The sequence below is a fragment of the Gossypium hirsutum genome, chromosome D09, assembly GCF_007990345.1.
Source record: "Gossypium hirsutum isolate 1008001.06 chromosome D09, Gossypium_hirsutum_v2.1, whole genome shotgun sequence".
NCBI classification, from domain to species: Eukaryota; Viridiplantae; Streptophyta; class Magnoliopsida; order Malvales; family Malvaceae; genus Gossypium; species Gossypium hirsutum.
This window is the reverse complement of record NC_053445.1, coordinates 20,106,389-20,121,988: the sequence shown is the minus strand read 5'-3', so window position 1 is coordinate 20,121,988 and position 15,600 is coordinate 20,106,389.

Sequence of the window (15,600 nt, the reverse complement as noted above, 5' to 3'; positions counted from 1 at the left end):
TTTTTTTCCTACATACCTCACTAGGCCAACATGTTCCCAACATGTTTCCACCCATAGCATGGCCAACCACTAGCTCAAATTTTGGGTAATTTGACATGCAAACCCATCATTTTCACAACATGCATTAATAGACCATTTTAAATTAGCCTATCATATTTTCACCATGTCTCATATCAATCCCTATTTAATAATTTCTCATGCAATTGGCAAAATTGGAGAATGAAACTTCCACATACTCATGTACACACATAATAAGCATAGAATATGGAAATCAATTATTTTTATGACTCGGTTTTGTGGTCCTGAAACCACTTCCCGACTAGGGTCAATTTTGGGCTGTCACAACTCTCCCCCACTTAAGAAATTTTCGTCCCCGAAAATCTTACCGGTAAATAGGTTTGGGTATCGTTCTTTCATCGAGCTCTCGGTTTCCCAAGTAGCTTCCTCGATCCCGTGTTTGAGCCATAACACCTTCACTAACGGAACCCTTTTGTTTCGCAACTCCTTCATTTCACGAGCTAGGATACGCATCGGCTCTTCTTCATAACTCATATCGGCTTGAACTTCAACCTCTAATGGGCTAATTATGTGCGATGGATCAGATCGATAGCGTCGAAGCATCGAAACATGAAAGACGTCGTGAATCTTTTCAAGCTCAGGGGGCAAAATCAATCTATACGCAACCGGACCAACTCGTTCGGAGATTTCGTACGGCCCAATGAATCTCGGGCTCAACTTGCCCTTACGGCCAAACCTGAGTACCTTTTTCCAAGGCAAAACTTTAAGGAACACTTAATCTCCCACCTGATATTCAATGTCCTTTCGTTTCAAATCCGCATACGATTTCTGACGATCTGTGGCTACCTTCAGACTTTCACGAGTTACCTTTACTTTCTGTTCGGCGTCTTTAATCAAATCAACTCCGAAAATTTTACTTTCACCGAGCTCGGTCCAAAACAATGGTGTACGGCATCTACGACCGTACAAAGCCTCGTAAGGTGCCATCTTAATACTTGATTGAAAACTATTGTTGTAAGCAAATTCAATCAAAGGTAAATACCGTTCCCATGAACTACTGAACTCGAGGATGCAACATCTCAGCATATCCTCAAGTATCTGAATTATCCGCTCGGATTGACCATCGGTTTGGGGGTGAAAAGCAGTGCTAAAATGCAGCTTGGTACCCAAAGCTTCTTGCAATTTCTTCCAAAATCGTGAGGTGAATCTCGGATCTCTATCCGACACGATAGAGACAGGTACCCCGTGTAATCTCACAATCTGAGAAACGTACAATTCAGCTAGTCTATCCAATGAAAAATCCGTACGCACGGGGATAAAGTGAGTCGACTTAGTCAGTCTATCGACAACAACCCAAATCGCATCCTTCTTACTTGCTGACAATGGCAGTCTGGACACAAAGTCCATTGTGACTCGATCCCATTTCCACTCGGGTATCATGATCAGCTGAAGTAATCCTGAAGGCACTTGATGTTCCGCTTTCACTTGTTGACATATTAAACATCTCGAAACAAAGTCGGAGATGTCTCGTTTCATACCATGCCACCAAAATCGACGTTTTAAATCGTTGTACATTTTCGTACTCCCCGGGTGAATTGACATTCGGCTACAATGGGTTTTGTTCAGAATCATCGAAATGAGTTCCGAATTCCTTGGAACACACAAACGACTTCTGAACCTCAAACAATCATCATCATCTATTTGAAACTCCGATTCCTTGTTCGGAACACACTCAGCCCGTTTTGCAACCAATTCATCATCAACTTTCTGAGCTTCACGAATTTGATGAATCAATAATGGTTTGGCTTTTAATTCAGCTACTAACACATTGTCGGGTAGAACAGACAAGTGCACATTCATCGCTCGTAAGGCAAACAATGATTTCCGGCTTAAGGTGTCCGCAACCACATTAGCCTTTCCCGGGTGGTAATCAATGACAAGCTCGTAATCTTTCAACAACTCAAGCCAACGTCTTTGTCGCAGATTCAAGTCTCGCTGAGTCATCAAATATTTGAGACTTTTGTGATCCGAAAATACATGGCACTTCTCACCAAATAAATAATGTCGCCATATTTTCAAAGCAAATACGATGGCAGCTAGTTCAAGATCATGGGTCGGATAATTTTTCTCATGTGGCTTTAATTGTCTCGACACATAGGCCACCACTCGACCTTCTTGCATCAATACGCAACCCAACCCAAGTAGGGATGCGTCACTATAAATGACAAACTCTTTGCCTAATTCGGGTTGCACTAAAATTGGAGCTTCCGTCAAATAAGTTTTCAGTTGATCGAAACTTTTCTGACATTTCTCCGTCCATTTGAACTTAACATCCTTTTGAAGTAGCTTCGTCATTGGTGTGGCTATCATCGAGAAACCTTTGACAAATCATCGGTAATAACCGGCGAGCCCCAAAAAGCTCCGAACCTCAGTAATATTTCTCGGAGGTTTCCAGTTAAGTATGGCTGAAATTTTGTTCGGGTCAACTCGAATACCCGATGCGGATACTACATGACCCAAGAAGCTAACCTCTCTTAACCAGAACTCACACTTACTGAACTTAGCATATAACTGCTTATCCCGCAAAATTTGCAACACTAGCCTCAGATGCTCAGCATGTTCGGTCTCATCTCTTGAATAGACCAAGATGTCATCAATGAACACAACTACGAACCGATCCAAATACGGTCTGAAGATCCGATTCATCAAATCCATAAATACCGCAGGGGCATTAGTGAGCCCAAACGGCATCACTAAAAATTCGTAGTGACCATATCTCGTTCTGAAGGCAGTTTTGGGTATGTCCGATTCTCGAATTCGCAACTGATAATAGCCCGATCTCAAATCTATTTTTGAGAACACTGAGGCTCCCTTCAGTTGGTCAAACAAATCATCGATGCGCGGCAACGGATATTTGTTCTTTATCGTCACTTTATTCAGTTGACGATAGTCAATGCACAACCTCATGGTTCCGTCCTTCTTTTTCACGAACAATACTGGTGCACCCCAAGGTGAGAAACTTGGTCGAGCAAAACCTCTATCCGTCAATTCTTGCAACTGAGCTTTCAACTCTTTTAACTCGGTTGGTGCCATACGATACGGAGCTATCGAAATCGGCGTAGTCCCAGGTACAAGCTCAATACCAAACTCTACCTCCCGAACAGGTGGTAAACCCGATAATTCTTCAGGAAAAACATCCGGGTATTCACAAACCACCGGCACAGATTCGGGTTTCTTTTCTAATTCTTTGTCTTCAAGTACATACGCAAGGTATGCTTCGCACCCTTTTCTTACATATTTCTGGGCCAACATTGCTGATATTACAGCTGGCATCCCCTCCAAGTCCGTAGACTCAACTCGGATTACTTCATTATTTGCGCACCTCAAATCAATAGTCTTGCTTTTGCAATTCACAACCGCATCATGCGCGGTCAACCAATCCAAACCAAGAATAACATCAAATTCATCAAACGGCAAAAGCATCAAGTCCGCCGGGAAACAGGAACCTCAAATTTCTAGGGGACATTTCTTACACACTTTGTCGACAAGCACGTAACGACCCAAGGGGTTTGACACCCGAATTACGAACTCAGTAGACTCAATAGGTAAAGTCTTACTGGATGCTAAGGTTTCACATATGTAAGAATGAGGAGAATCGGGGTCAATCAAAGCAATTACGTTAGTATCAAAGAGTGTAAAAGTACCGGTAATAACATCAGGCGAAGAAGCATCCTCGCGGGCACGTATAGCATAAGCTCTAGCAGGCGCACGAGCCTCGGATCTGGTCGTAGCATCTCTAGATCCTATCTGACCACCACCAGCATTGCCCGTATTTCCAGACGGTCTACCTCGAGCAGTGGTAGCACCCGGTTTCCCACTCTGATTTATATTCTGTTCAGACAACCTCGGGCAATCTTTAATGAAGTGGTCAACTGATCCGCACTTGTAACAGGAGCGGTCAGGGAATCTACAACTCCCCGAATGCCATTTACCACAATATCGACATTTCGTTCGGTCTCGACGTTCATTCCCAACACTGGCGACCGAAGTGCCTCGTGTACCCACAGGGGGTCGATCACGATCTCGTCTAAAAAGGCCCGAAGTGCCTCTAAACTGGCCCGCATCATCTCAAAATTTCTTTGATGCCTGTTGAAGAGACTTTCCCGAAGATCTTTTACGAAACTCTCCAGTTCCCACATCAACTTTTTGTTTTTCTTTTCTAAGCTCTTCGACTTTACAAGCTCGCTCGACAAGTACTACGAACTCTCGTATTTCAAGAACGCCAACGAACATTTTTATATCTTCATTCAGCCCATCCTCGAAGCGTTTACACATAATAGCCTCGGACGAAACACATTCCCGAGCGTATCTACTAAGTCTAACAAATTTTCGCTCGTAATCAGTTACTGACATAGAGCCTTGCTTAAGCTCAAGAAATTCCTTCCGTTTTTGATCAACAAATCTCTGACTGATATACTTTTTCCGAAACTCAGTTTGGAAAAACTCCCAAGTTACTTGCTCTCGGGGCACAACAGAAGTCAGAGTACTCCACCAATAGTAGGCAGAATCGCGTAGCAAGGAGATAGTACACTTTAGGCATTCATCGGGTGTACAAGATAGCTCATCGAGTACCCGGATAGTGTTGTCCAACCAGAATTCAGCTTGCTCGGCATCGTCGCTATCCGTAGCCTTAAATTCAGTAGCCCCATGTTTTCGGATTCTGTCAACTGGGGGCTTATTTGACCTTATTTGGTCAGTTACCGGAGGTATTGTAGGTGCGGGGGTGGTATTAGTTGGGAATGGAGGTTGTGGGACAGCCGTATTAGTTCGAATGTATTGGTTGAACCAATCATTCATCACGCTATAGAAAGCTTCTCTAGCTTCATCATTCGGGTTACTAGCATTAGGTTGAGAGTCCGCCGGCGCTGTCCCTTGTGCGGGAGCAGGCGCTACACTCTCAAAATCATCAGCTACCGCTCGGTCGGGATCGGGATCCATTACTATAAATAAACACATTTACAATTGTCAGAAATCACCACACTATCAAGTAATCACATAAAATGGCATGTATAGCTAGACCCAACGCATTACGGTAGTCCTAGAATCGACTAAACCGTAGCTCTGATACCAATCAAATGTAACACCCCAAACCCGAGACCGACACCGGATTCGAACACGAGGTGTTAACAGACTTTAAACCCCTTATAAAAATATTTCCCAGACGCTGCCCAATCTGCCTACTAGTCGCTTTAAAAATCATATCTTGAGTTTCACAACTCGAAAATCAGTTTCGTGATTTTTCCCTGAAACTAGACTCATATTCCCATCTACATATTTTTTTCTAGAATTTTTGGTCGGGCCAATTAGTACATTTTATTAGTCAAAGTCCCCCATGTTACAGGGATCGACTACACTGACCTTTGCGCATTACGACTTGGATATCTCCCTGCACAGAGCTTCAATACTAATGTCGTTTGTTTCTATGGAAACTAGACTCAGAGAGTAATCTATACATATATGGAATGACTCCTAATTATCTCTGGTTAATTTATAATGAATTTCCAAAATCGGAACAGGGAATCCAGAAACCGTTCTGGCCCTGTCTCACGAGAACCTGAATATCTCTTAACATACTGTCCATATGATCATTTCGTTACTTTCCTATGAAAATAGATTCATCAAGGTTCGTTTACATAATTTATTCACTATTTAATTCCATTCGTACTATTTTTAGTGATTTTCTAGATCTACATCGCTGCTGCTGTTAGCATCTGCCTTTAAGGTAGACTTTACCTATTTCATAGTTTCCATGATTCAACTAGCCCTTTTAGCATGAGTAGCACAAATTATGATGGTGATTAACCATTCCTATGGCCAATCCTTGTCAAGCATATTCACACCAAATGATTATAACATTATACTCAAACATATATAAGCCATTTTCGCATGGCTAACCAAAATTATACAAGTCCAAAGGGTCCATGACCCACAACAAACGGGTAGTCCTATACATGCCATTTCGAAGTTCAACCAAAATTGTACCAAAAGGGGCTTTGATAGTGTGGGCGACTTCGACTTCAAGATCCCAAGTCCGATAGCTGGAGAACCAAAATCTATAAAACAGAGGAGCAATGAAACGGAGTAAGCAATTTATGCTTAGTAAGTTTTGAGCAAGGAATTCCAGCACAACAAAAGTATAGCATTCATTTAGCTAAACGGATAATTTCATAATGCACAAATTTTCGATATCATACTTGCTTCACATTACTAACCCTTATGTACATACACAAAAGATCAACTTAGCCAAAGGCCGGTAGCTCGTTTATCAACTGAGCGAATACTTACTTGTAAGGGCTCAACTAAATTCAAGCACATACGAAACATACCTCAATGTTGGGATGTTTCTAGAGTATTAACTGGAATTTTTTACAGCAAGCTCATTCGTTACCAAATCACGTACCTTCGGAATTTAACCGGATATAGCTCCTCGTTCAAATGCCTTCGGGACATAGCCCGGTTATAGTAACTCGCACAAATGCCTTCGGGACTTAACCCGGATTTAGTAACTGGCACAAATGCCTTCGGGACTTAACCCGAATTTAGTATCTCGCACAAATGCCTTCGGGACTTAACCCGGATTTAGTATCTCGCACAAAGGCCTTTGGATCTTAGTCCGGATATGGTCACTTAGCACAAAGCCTTCGGGACTTAGCCCGGATATCATTCAAATAACCATGCACATTTAACAATAATTCATGGCACATTCGTATTTCATTTTCATTAGCAAAGCTCAAACACAAGACACTTATCATTCTTGCAATTTCGGCTCAATAGCCGCACACAAAGAGCATGATTTTGATTTGCTTAAAACATGATCTAATCAAATCTTAATTTAAGCTCTCTTACTCAAGAACTTACCTCGGATGTTGTCGAACGATTCCGATGGCTATTCACCACTTTTTCCTTTCCTTTATCGGATTTAGTTCCCCTTTGCTCTTGAGCTTAAGTTCAACAAATTTTAAAATAGTCATTAATCGACTATTCAAGTATTACTTTCAGAATAATATATATATTGATTCGACTTTCACACACATAGATTATAGTAAGCTTTATAAAAATCAATAAATAATTCATTAGCAAATTTTCATTAATGTCTACAACAAAATCACATATTCACTACGAGCTGTTTTCCTGAGCAGTAGTCACTAAATTATTTATAACTGGAGCTACAAAACTCCAAATCACTTTCTGTTAATTTTCCCTGAATATAGACTCGTATATCTTCCATCCATAAAATTTTCAGAATTTTAGGCTTGGCCAATCAATACCAGATTTTTCTTAAAGTTTTCCCTGTTTCACTGTTTGACTAATCTGACCACTCCTCACTACGAATCAAATTTCTCATTTTACAAAATTAAAAATGTGTTGTATTTGATTTCATTTGAAACTAGACTCATTAAGGAGTTTAAGCATATAAATTTTATCTTATAATCATTTTTGTACAATTTATAATGATTTTCTAAAAATAGAACAGGGAATCTAGTAGTCATTTTGACTCAGCCCCACAATACTTCAAATATCTCAAGATCGGTAACTCTTTTGTTTTTATAGTTTCTTTTGTAAGAAAATAGACTCTTCAAGCTTTAATGACATAAATTACTCAGCTTCTAATTCAACTCCTACAAATTATGGCGATTTTCCAAAATCACCTTACTGCTGCTATCCCCAAGCAGATTATTACCAAATCATATGCTAACATTTGCATTTCACCTTAGTAGCTAGCTTAGCAAACCTTAATTTAACATATAATTGTTCATAACACAATTAAAGCATCCTCTCCATTTCCATCAATTTAACACATGCATTACTCATTAACATGCAAAAGTTATATTCGGCCTTAGCACACAACTTGCTAGCCGATTCTTCTCCATTTAGCAACCAATGCACATATGTGCTCACTCAAAAATGCTAAAAAGGAGGTTCAAGAATCATCAAGCCACCATCACATGCATCATTAACTAGCTTCATATTTAACATGCAATGGCATTAACACAAACTCCACCTAGGCCGAATCTTAACTCATCCTCATGCCTCATCACCACAACATCAAACATCAACCAAGAATGATGCATCCATGGCCGAGTGTCATTTCCATCACATAGCAAGATTTAGACCATGGGCTAGGTAGAACTCAAGCTAAAAACTAAAACATGCATGCATCTCATGGAACATCATCAAACATACCTTAGCCTAGCTACATGCATGGCCGAACCTCTTCAACCTTTCTTCTTCCTTCCTCCTTAAAATTTTTGGCCAAGGATGAACCAAAGGATGAGCATTTTTTTTTCTTTGTTTTTTTTTCTTTCTAGTTTAGGCTAAATGAAGATGAGAAAGGATGAACAAAAATTTTCTCCTTTTTTTTTCTTTAGCTCACGGCAATGGGGCGGGGAAAACAACTACACACATTTTTTTTTTGTATTCATCATACTCCTTTTCATTATTTTATGCCCATGCCCCTTATTTTATTTTTTTCCTACATACCTCACTAGGCCAACATGTTCCCAACATGTTTCCACCCATAGCATGGCCAACCACTAGCTCAAATTTTGGGTAATTTGACAAGCAAACCCATCATTTTCACAACATGCATTAATAGACCATTTTAAATTAGCCTATCATATTTTCACCATGTCTCATATCAATCCCTATTTAATAATTTCTCATGCAATTGGCAAAATTGGAGAATGAAACTTCCACATACTCATGTACACACATAATAAGCATAGAATATGGAAATCAATTATTTTTATGACACGGTTTTGTGGTCCCGAAACCACTTCCCGACTAGGGTCAATTTTGGGCTGTCACACCATTCAACCTGACCACTTCTTTGAAAAATAAGTTAGCAATATTCACGGCATCATCAGTTTAATGACATGCTATAAAATGGGCCATTTTAGAAAACCTATCTACAACCGCAAATATTGAATCTCGGCCATTTTTACTCCTTGGTAAACCTAGCACGAAATCCATTGAAATATCGGACCAAGGGGTTTCGGGAATGGGCAATGGCTTATACAAACCATGGGGCTTAATTCGTGACTTAGCCCATTTGCATGCAATGCATTGATTACAAAATCGTTCGACATCTCGTCGCATCTTGGGCCAAAAGAAGTGTTCGTTGAGCATGGCTAAAGTCTTGGCAACTCTGAAGTGCCCCATTAATCCCCCACTATGCGCTTCCTCAATTAACACCTCTGGAACGGACCCTTGGGGTATACAAAGCTTCCCTTCTCGGAATTAGTACCCATCATGTCGATAGTACTTCTCGTGAGCTCCCTTTGCGCATAATCTAAAGATTTCACTAAAGTCAGAATCATTGACATATAGATCTTTAAGGAATACAAACCCCATCAACTTGGCATCCAACACATTTAATAAAGCATACCTTCGTGATAATGCATCAGCCACTATGTTTTCCTTACCTTTCTTATATTTAATAACGTAGGGAAAAGACTCGAGAAATTCTACCCACTTAGCATGCCACTTGTTCAATTTGTGTTGCCCTTTCAAATACTTCAAGGACTCATGATCGGTGTGTATTACGAATTCTTTGGGCCAAAGATAGTGTTGCCACATTTCTAAGGCTCGAATCAACGATTAAAGCTCCTTGTCATATGTCGGATAGTTTAGGATGGCACCGTTCAGTTTCTCGCTAAAATACGCGATAGGGGGTCCATCTTGTATTAACACGACTCCAATACCTAAACCTGATGCATCACATTCTAACTAGAAAGTTTTATCAAAATTAGGCAAAGCTAATAATGGTGCATAAGTTAAACAATCTTTAATTTTTAGAAATGATTTTTCTTGTTCCTCTCCCCATACAAAATTAGAGTTCTTACGAATAACCCCAGTCAAGGGTGCGGCTAAGGTGCTGAAGTTTGGCACGAATTGAAGGTAAAAACTTTCTAATCCGTGGAAACTTTGAACTTGGGAGATGCTTGTCGGACGGGGCCATTCTTGGATCGCCTTGACCTTCTTTTGATCAACTTCAAGGCCCTCTGAACTAACAACAAAACCTAAAAACACAACCTTGTTAGTGCAAAAATCACATTTCTTCAAATTAGCATACAAGGTTTCTTTCCTCAATACTTCCAAAACATCTTTTAAATGTAAAACATGATCATCCAAATTTTTACTATAAACTAATATATCATCAAAATATACTACGCAAAATCTACCAATAAAAGGTCTTAAAACGTGATTCATAAGCCTCATGAATGTGCTTGGGGCATTTGTTAAGCCAAATGGCATAACGAGCCATTCGTAAAGCCCATGCTTTGTTTTGAAAGCAGTCTTCCACTCATCACCCTCGCACATCCGTATTTGGTGATAACCACTCTTAAGATCGATTTTTGAAAACAAACTTGCGCCACTTAGCTCGTCAAGCATATCATCCAATCGCGGTATAGGATGACGATACTTGATAGTTATTTTATTTATAGCACGACAGTCCACACACATCCTCCACGTTCCATCCTTCTTCGGAACAAGCAAAACAGGCACGGCGCATGGACTAAGGCTTTCACGCACATAGCCCTTCTGAAGAAGTTCATTCACTTGCTTTTGTAGTTCTTCCGTCTCTTCAGGATTGCTTCGGTAAGCAAGACGGTTTGGAATCGCGGCTCCCGGTACAAAATCTATTTGATGTTCAATTCCACGAATAGGTGGTAACCCACTCGGGGTTTCTTCCGGGAATACATCTCAAAATTCCTGTAACACAGACAAAACAGAAGAGGGTAACTTGTCATCAAATTCGTTAGTGCCAAGCAAACTCTCCTTGTACAAAAGAACCAACAATGGTTGCTTTAACAGCATCGATTTCCTAACTTCTCTCTCTTTCATATACAAATTCTTTTTTTCATTTTCATCACTCGTTTCTTTTTCTTTTTCTTTTGAATCATTCTCTCTTTTTTTGTCACTCATCTTTTTGTTTTTCTTCTTTTCTACACTCTTTTCTTTATTCTTTTCAATTTTTTGCTCTCGCTCATTCTGTTTTGATTTTTCAATAGAACTTCTCATTTTAAGTTGATCTTCATACACTTGTTTGGGTGTTAGCGGAGCTAATGTCACCATTCATCCCAAATGTTTGAAGGTAAATCGGTTTGTGTATCCGTCATGAATTGCTTGTTTGTCGAATTACCAAGGACGCCCCAAAAGAAGATGCCCCGCATGCATTGGTACAATGTCACACATCACTTTATCTTGATATTTTCCAATTGTAAACGAGATAAGCACTTGCTTTGTTACCTTAAATTCTCCACCATCGTTAAGCCATTGGAGTTTATACGGATGGGGATGTTTGGTGGTGGCCAATCCAAGTTTCTCCACCATCATCGAACTAGCCACGTTCGTACAACTTCCCCCATCAATTATAACACAACAAATCTTACCTTGCACTTGACATTGTGTATGGAAGATATTTTCGTGTTGTTGATCATTTTCGGCACCTTGCAAAGTAATGCTCCTTTTCACCACCAATATTTCTCCATTTTCGGCTTGTTCCACTTCTTCCTCATCTTCGGTTTGTTCAATGGCCTCCTTCTCTTGTTCACTTTCAGATTCAATCTCTCCATCGTCTCGAACAAACATCGCATTCTGACATTGGCTCGCGATGTGGCCCCTTCCAAGGCATTTGAAGCATTTTATGTCTCAAGATCGGCTTGGTTGGGCTTCCATCTTCCCCTTGCTAGTTTCAACATTTGGTTTATTGAATTTTGCTGCACCACTCACTTCTTTGCTTCGGCTTGGTATGTCTCGTTTATTGGTCCCTTGCCCCCACCTAGACGTTGAAGAAGTGTTAGGGAAAATTCGAGACGTACCTTTTCTCTTTAGTTGATTTTCAACCTTTATGGCCATATGGACCATATCAATGACCTCAACATAGTGGTGCAACTCCACAATATTTTCAATTTCACGATTAAGGCCGGTGAGAAATCGAGCCATGGTGGCTTCTCGATCTTCCTCCACATCGGCGCGGATCATGGCCACTTCTATTTCCTGGTGTGGCGTTCATCCATTTCAATATACCTTCAGTTCTTACATCGCTAAGTAATGGGTCGAGGTCCATATTCCTGCTTCCATATTTTCACCTTAAACCATATAAGATTTGGGGCGATACTCGTCATAGTATTGTAACTTTCTTGACGTTTAAGTTCTATTATCAATCTCCATCAATTACCTTTTGTATCCTACCTTGTTTCTATTCTAAACCGAACCTACCAACACCAAACCACTCATTTAAACCCCTTTAAAAGCTTCCGCAACCCTTAGCCTAAATCACCCAATTTTGACAACTCCAACTACTCCCCGTCGACGATCGGGTAAGTACGAGAAATGACTCGATTCACCCGGGCCAGTTCGCATCAGATGGAATCGGCTAAGGCCAAAGAAAGAACCAACAATAAAAGGGAAATTGTTGACCCAAATCTTAACAAGGCACTTAGGAAGTTTTTGGTTTGGAAATGGATAGTAAAACCTTGACCCTCTACCAAGAATGATAGGAACCAGAGGTGTTTGAACACCACACCAGCAAGGTGATAAGTTCGGTTATCAAAAAAAAGAATTGGCGCCACAAGAAAGCTTGATAAGTTGATTCAGTCCCGAAAAAGAACAAGGAGAATTGGATAATCGCACAAGTCTAAAATTTAGCATAAATTTGGCAAAAAGTCCCTTTAACAAGCTGTTTACAAACTATTTATAGTCTAAGAAGTGCCCAGCAGAATGGTCACAATAAACAGATTTAAATGAGCTGAATTAATAAACTAAAATAGCTTAAGAACTAAGTTCAATCTTTTTGAAATGCTCTAGGCCTTGGAAATCGAAATGGCAGCAGCTTAATTCCCCAATTCAGCTTATTAATGAGCTGATGAAATATTCAATGATTGAGCAGCAATGGACTTTAATTAGCGCCATTAATTCAGCTTTGGAACCTTAAGAGAGCTTTCATGCTTCTTGGGAGAATGAAATGTTCAGCCTTGAATAATTAAACAACATGCATGCTTGTGGCCGAATGGTCACTTGGAAATACCAAACAGCAGCTCTTTACTGTCCACGAAGTAACACCAGCTGGAATTGAATGCTTTGTGCATTGATCTCCATGAAAAGGTAGAAAGGATGATTCAACCGCTTTTAATGCTGTTCATGTATTTCCTCTTCAGCAACTCATTAAATGAACGTCCCCTTGCATGCTAAACACTCCTTAAATAATTGTTTTTGCTGCACATTTAATCTAGCAAGCATGCTCCCATTAATGCCGTCCATGCACCAAGCTGATTCCAGCTGAATGGACACCTGCATTTAACCATTAAAATTCGGTCAAAGCATTTTAAATGGACACAATTAAGTTGTCTTAACTCAAGCCACTTTAAATAGCTGTTATGACTAAACAAATTAAATAAGGAAAAGGTAGTTGGGTCAATGATTGAAATGGAAAAGGGAACTGATACGAACTCGTTTTCTGATTGGTTTGAGTTGTATGTTGCCCGATCATGAATTTGAGTAAAAGAATGGATCGTTTCGAAGAAACATAGGCTTGTCAAATAAAAGGCTTAAAGAAAGGAGAAGATGGCTTTGAAATCAGTAAGAAAGGCTTAACAAAACAAATGATAAATTTACTAAGGCCGAAAATAAACCAAGAATACTTGATTGTTGACCAAATCTCAAATGGCTTTTAGATGATTACAGTTTAAAGGACCTCGACCCATTATCAAGAATGATAAAACCTTGGTATATGATGAACCTCGACCCACTATAAGGGATGATAGGAACCTTGGTATATTATGAACGCCACACTATGAAAGTGATAAGTTCGGAAACAAGAAATGGATAGACGCCACAAGCAAAGCATGATAAGTCAAATCAATTGTGTAAGAACAAAAAGAATTGGAAAACTCACAATTCAAATATTTCATGTATATTCAGCAAAAAGTCCCATTCTAAGGCTGATTACATCTATTTATAGTGTTTGAATAGGCTAGCCAAATGGTCACAAATATTCAATTTAATGTGCCATAAAAATTGAAATAAAAGACTTAAGTCTTTTCTTATTCTTGAATGAATAAAAAATGCTAGAAGAAGAAAGGTTGCTGCTGAATTTTAAAGGGCAAAAAAATGCTCTCAAAATTTTCTTAAATGATGTTTAAGCCTTCTTTATAACAGCCCCTTTACTTTGTAACTGAAAATGACTTGAATAGCCACTTTATTCAGTTTATAATAGCCTTGAGTTGTAACGGTTATGAGCTGAAAAGACACTGAAATTAGAAGCTTCCTTTTGCACTTGGGCCTCTCGAGTTTGGGCCAATCCCGATGGCATCGAGTTGTGTCGTAACATGATGCAGTCGGGATCGCATCAGGAACTAAACGCAAGAACGATGCAACACTAAAGAGTCACCCCGATTCTTATAGGGTCAAGGTGGTCGGATGGGATTAGTAGAAAGATAGACCTTGACCCGATACTTATAGAGAAGTAGGAACCAAATGTATAAAAAGAGGGATGAACACCACACCAGGGTTGGTGATAAGTTCGAAAGGAGTTCGGCTAGCACGCTAAATAAGTCTAATCGAGACTCACACGAAATATGAGAGGGAGAACCTCACCAAAATAATAGTTCATTCATAAATTTGGCAAAAAGTCTTTTTATAAAGAAAATAAACAACTATTTATTGAACCATGCATGGCTAGCCGAATGGGCAACTTAATGGCTAAGGATTCAGCCATGAGAAATCATTAATTTGCTGTAGCTAAATTCGGCTGAATGGGCATTAATGAAGCACTAAAAATTTGATTCATGCTTGGAGATGATGCATGGATTGGCCGAATCATCATGTTGCTTCACTTGATGCATTCATGCATCCTTAACCTTGAAGAAAGCTTAATTCCATGGATGTGCAGCCCCTTAATTGTTCCAATATCTTCCTTGGTTGAATGGAGCTTTAAAGTGCCTTGAAAACTTGAATGGCCATCTTGAAAATACACGGAACATGCCTGAAACGTCCCAAGGTATGTTCTTCCACAAATTCGGTCCATGAATGTACAAATGCATGAACATTCAGTAGCCCCCTCTTGCATGAACGTCCCAAGTACTTGTGCTCCCTTACATGCCTTCCATTAAACCTCAATTGTGCATGCACACTCCCATATGTTGCACCAACCTGCTCATGAACCTTGCATTAAACACATCTTCACATTCAGCTCACCTACATAAACTCATGAACAACGTTAAATCACACAAAATTCAGCTGAACATGCATTAATATAATTTAGACACACTAATTAACAAAATAATTAACTTATGAAAAATTTAATATTATCTTAACAAGACAAATTAAATTCGGCATTCACTAAGACACATAAAAAACGTGCAATAGACTTAGACAAATTAAAACATGCATTAAAAAAACAAATAAAACACATTTAACATAAAAATTAATATGTCCAAATTTTAACAAATTTATTAACTTAAACTAATTAACTAATTTAACTAGCAACAATTTATTTATTTATTCCAGCAAAATAAA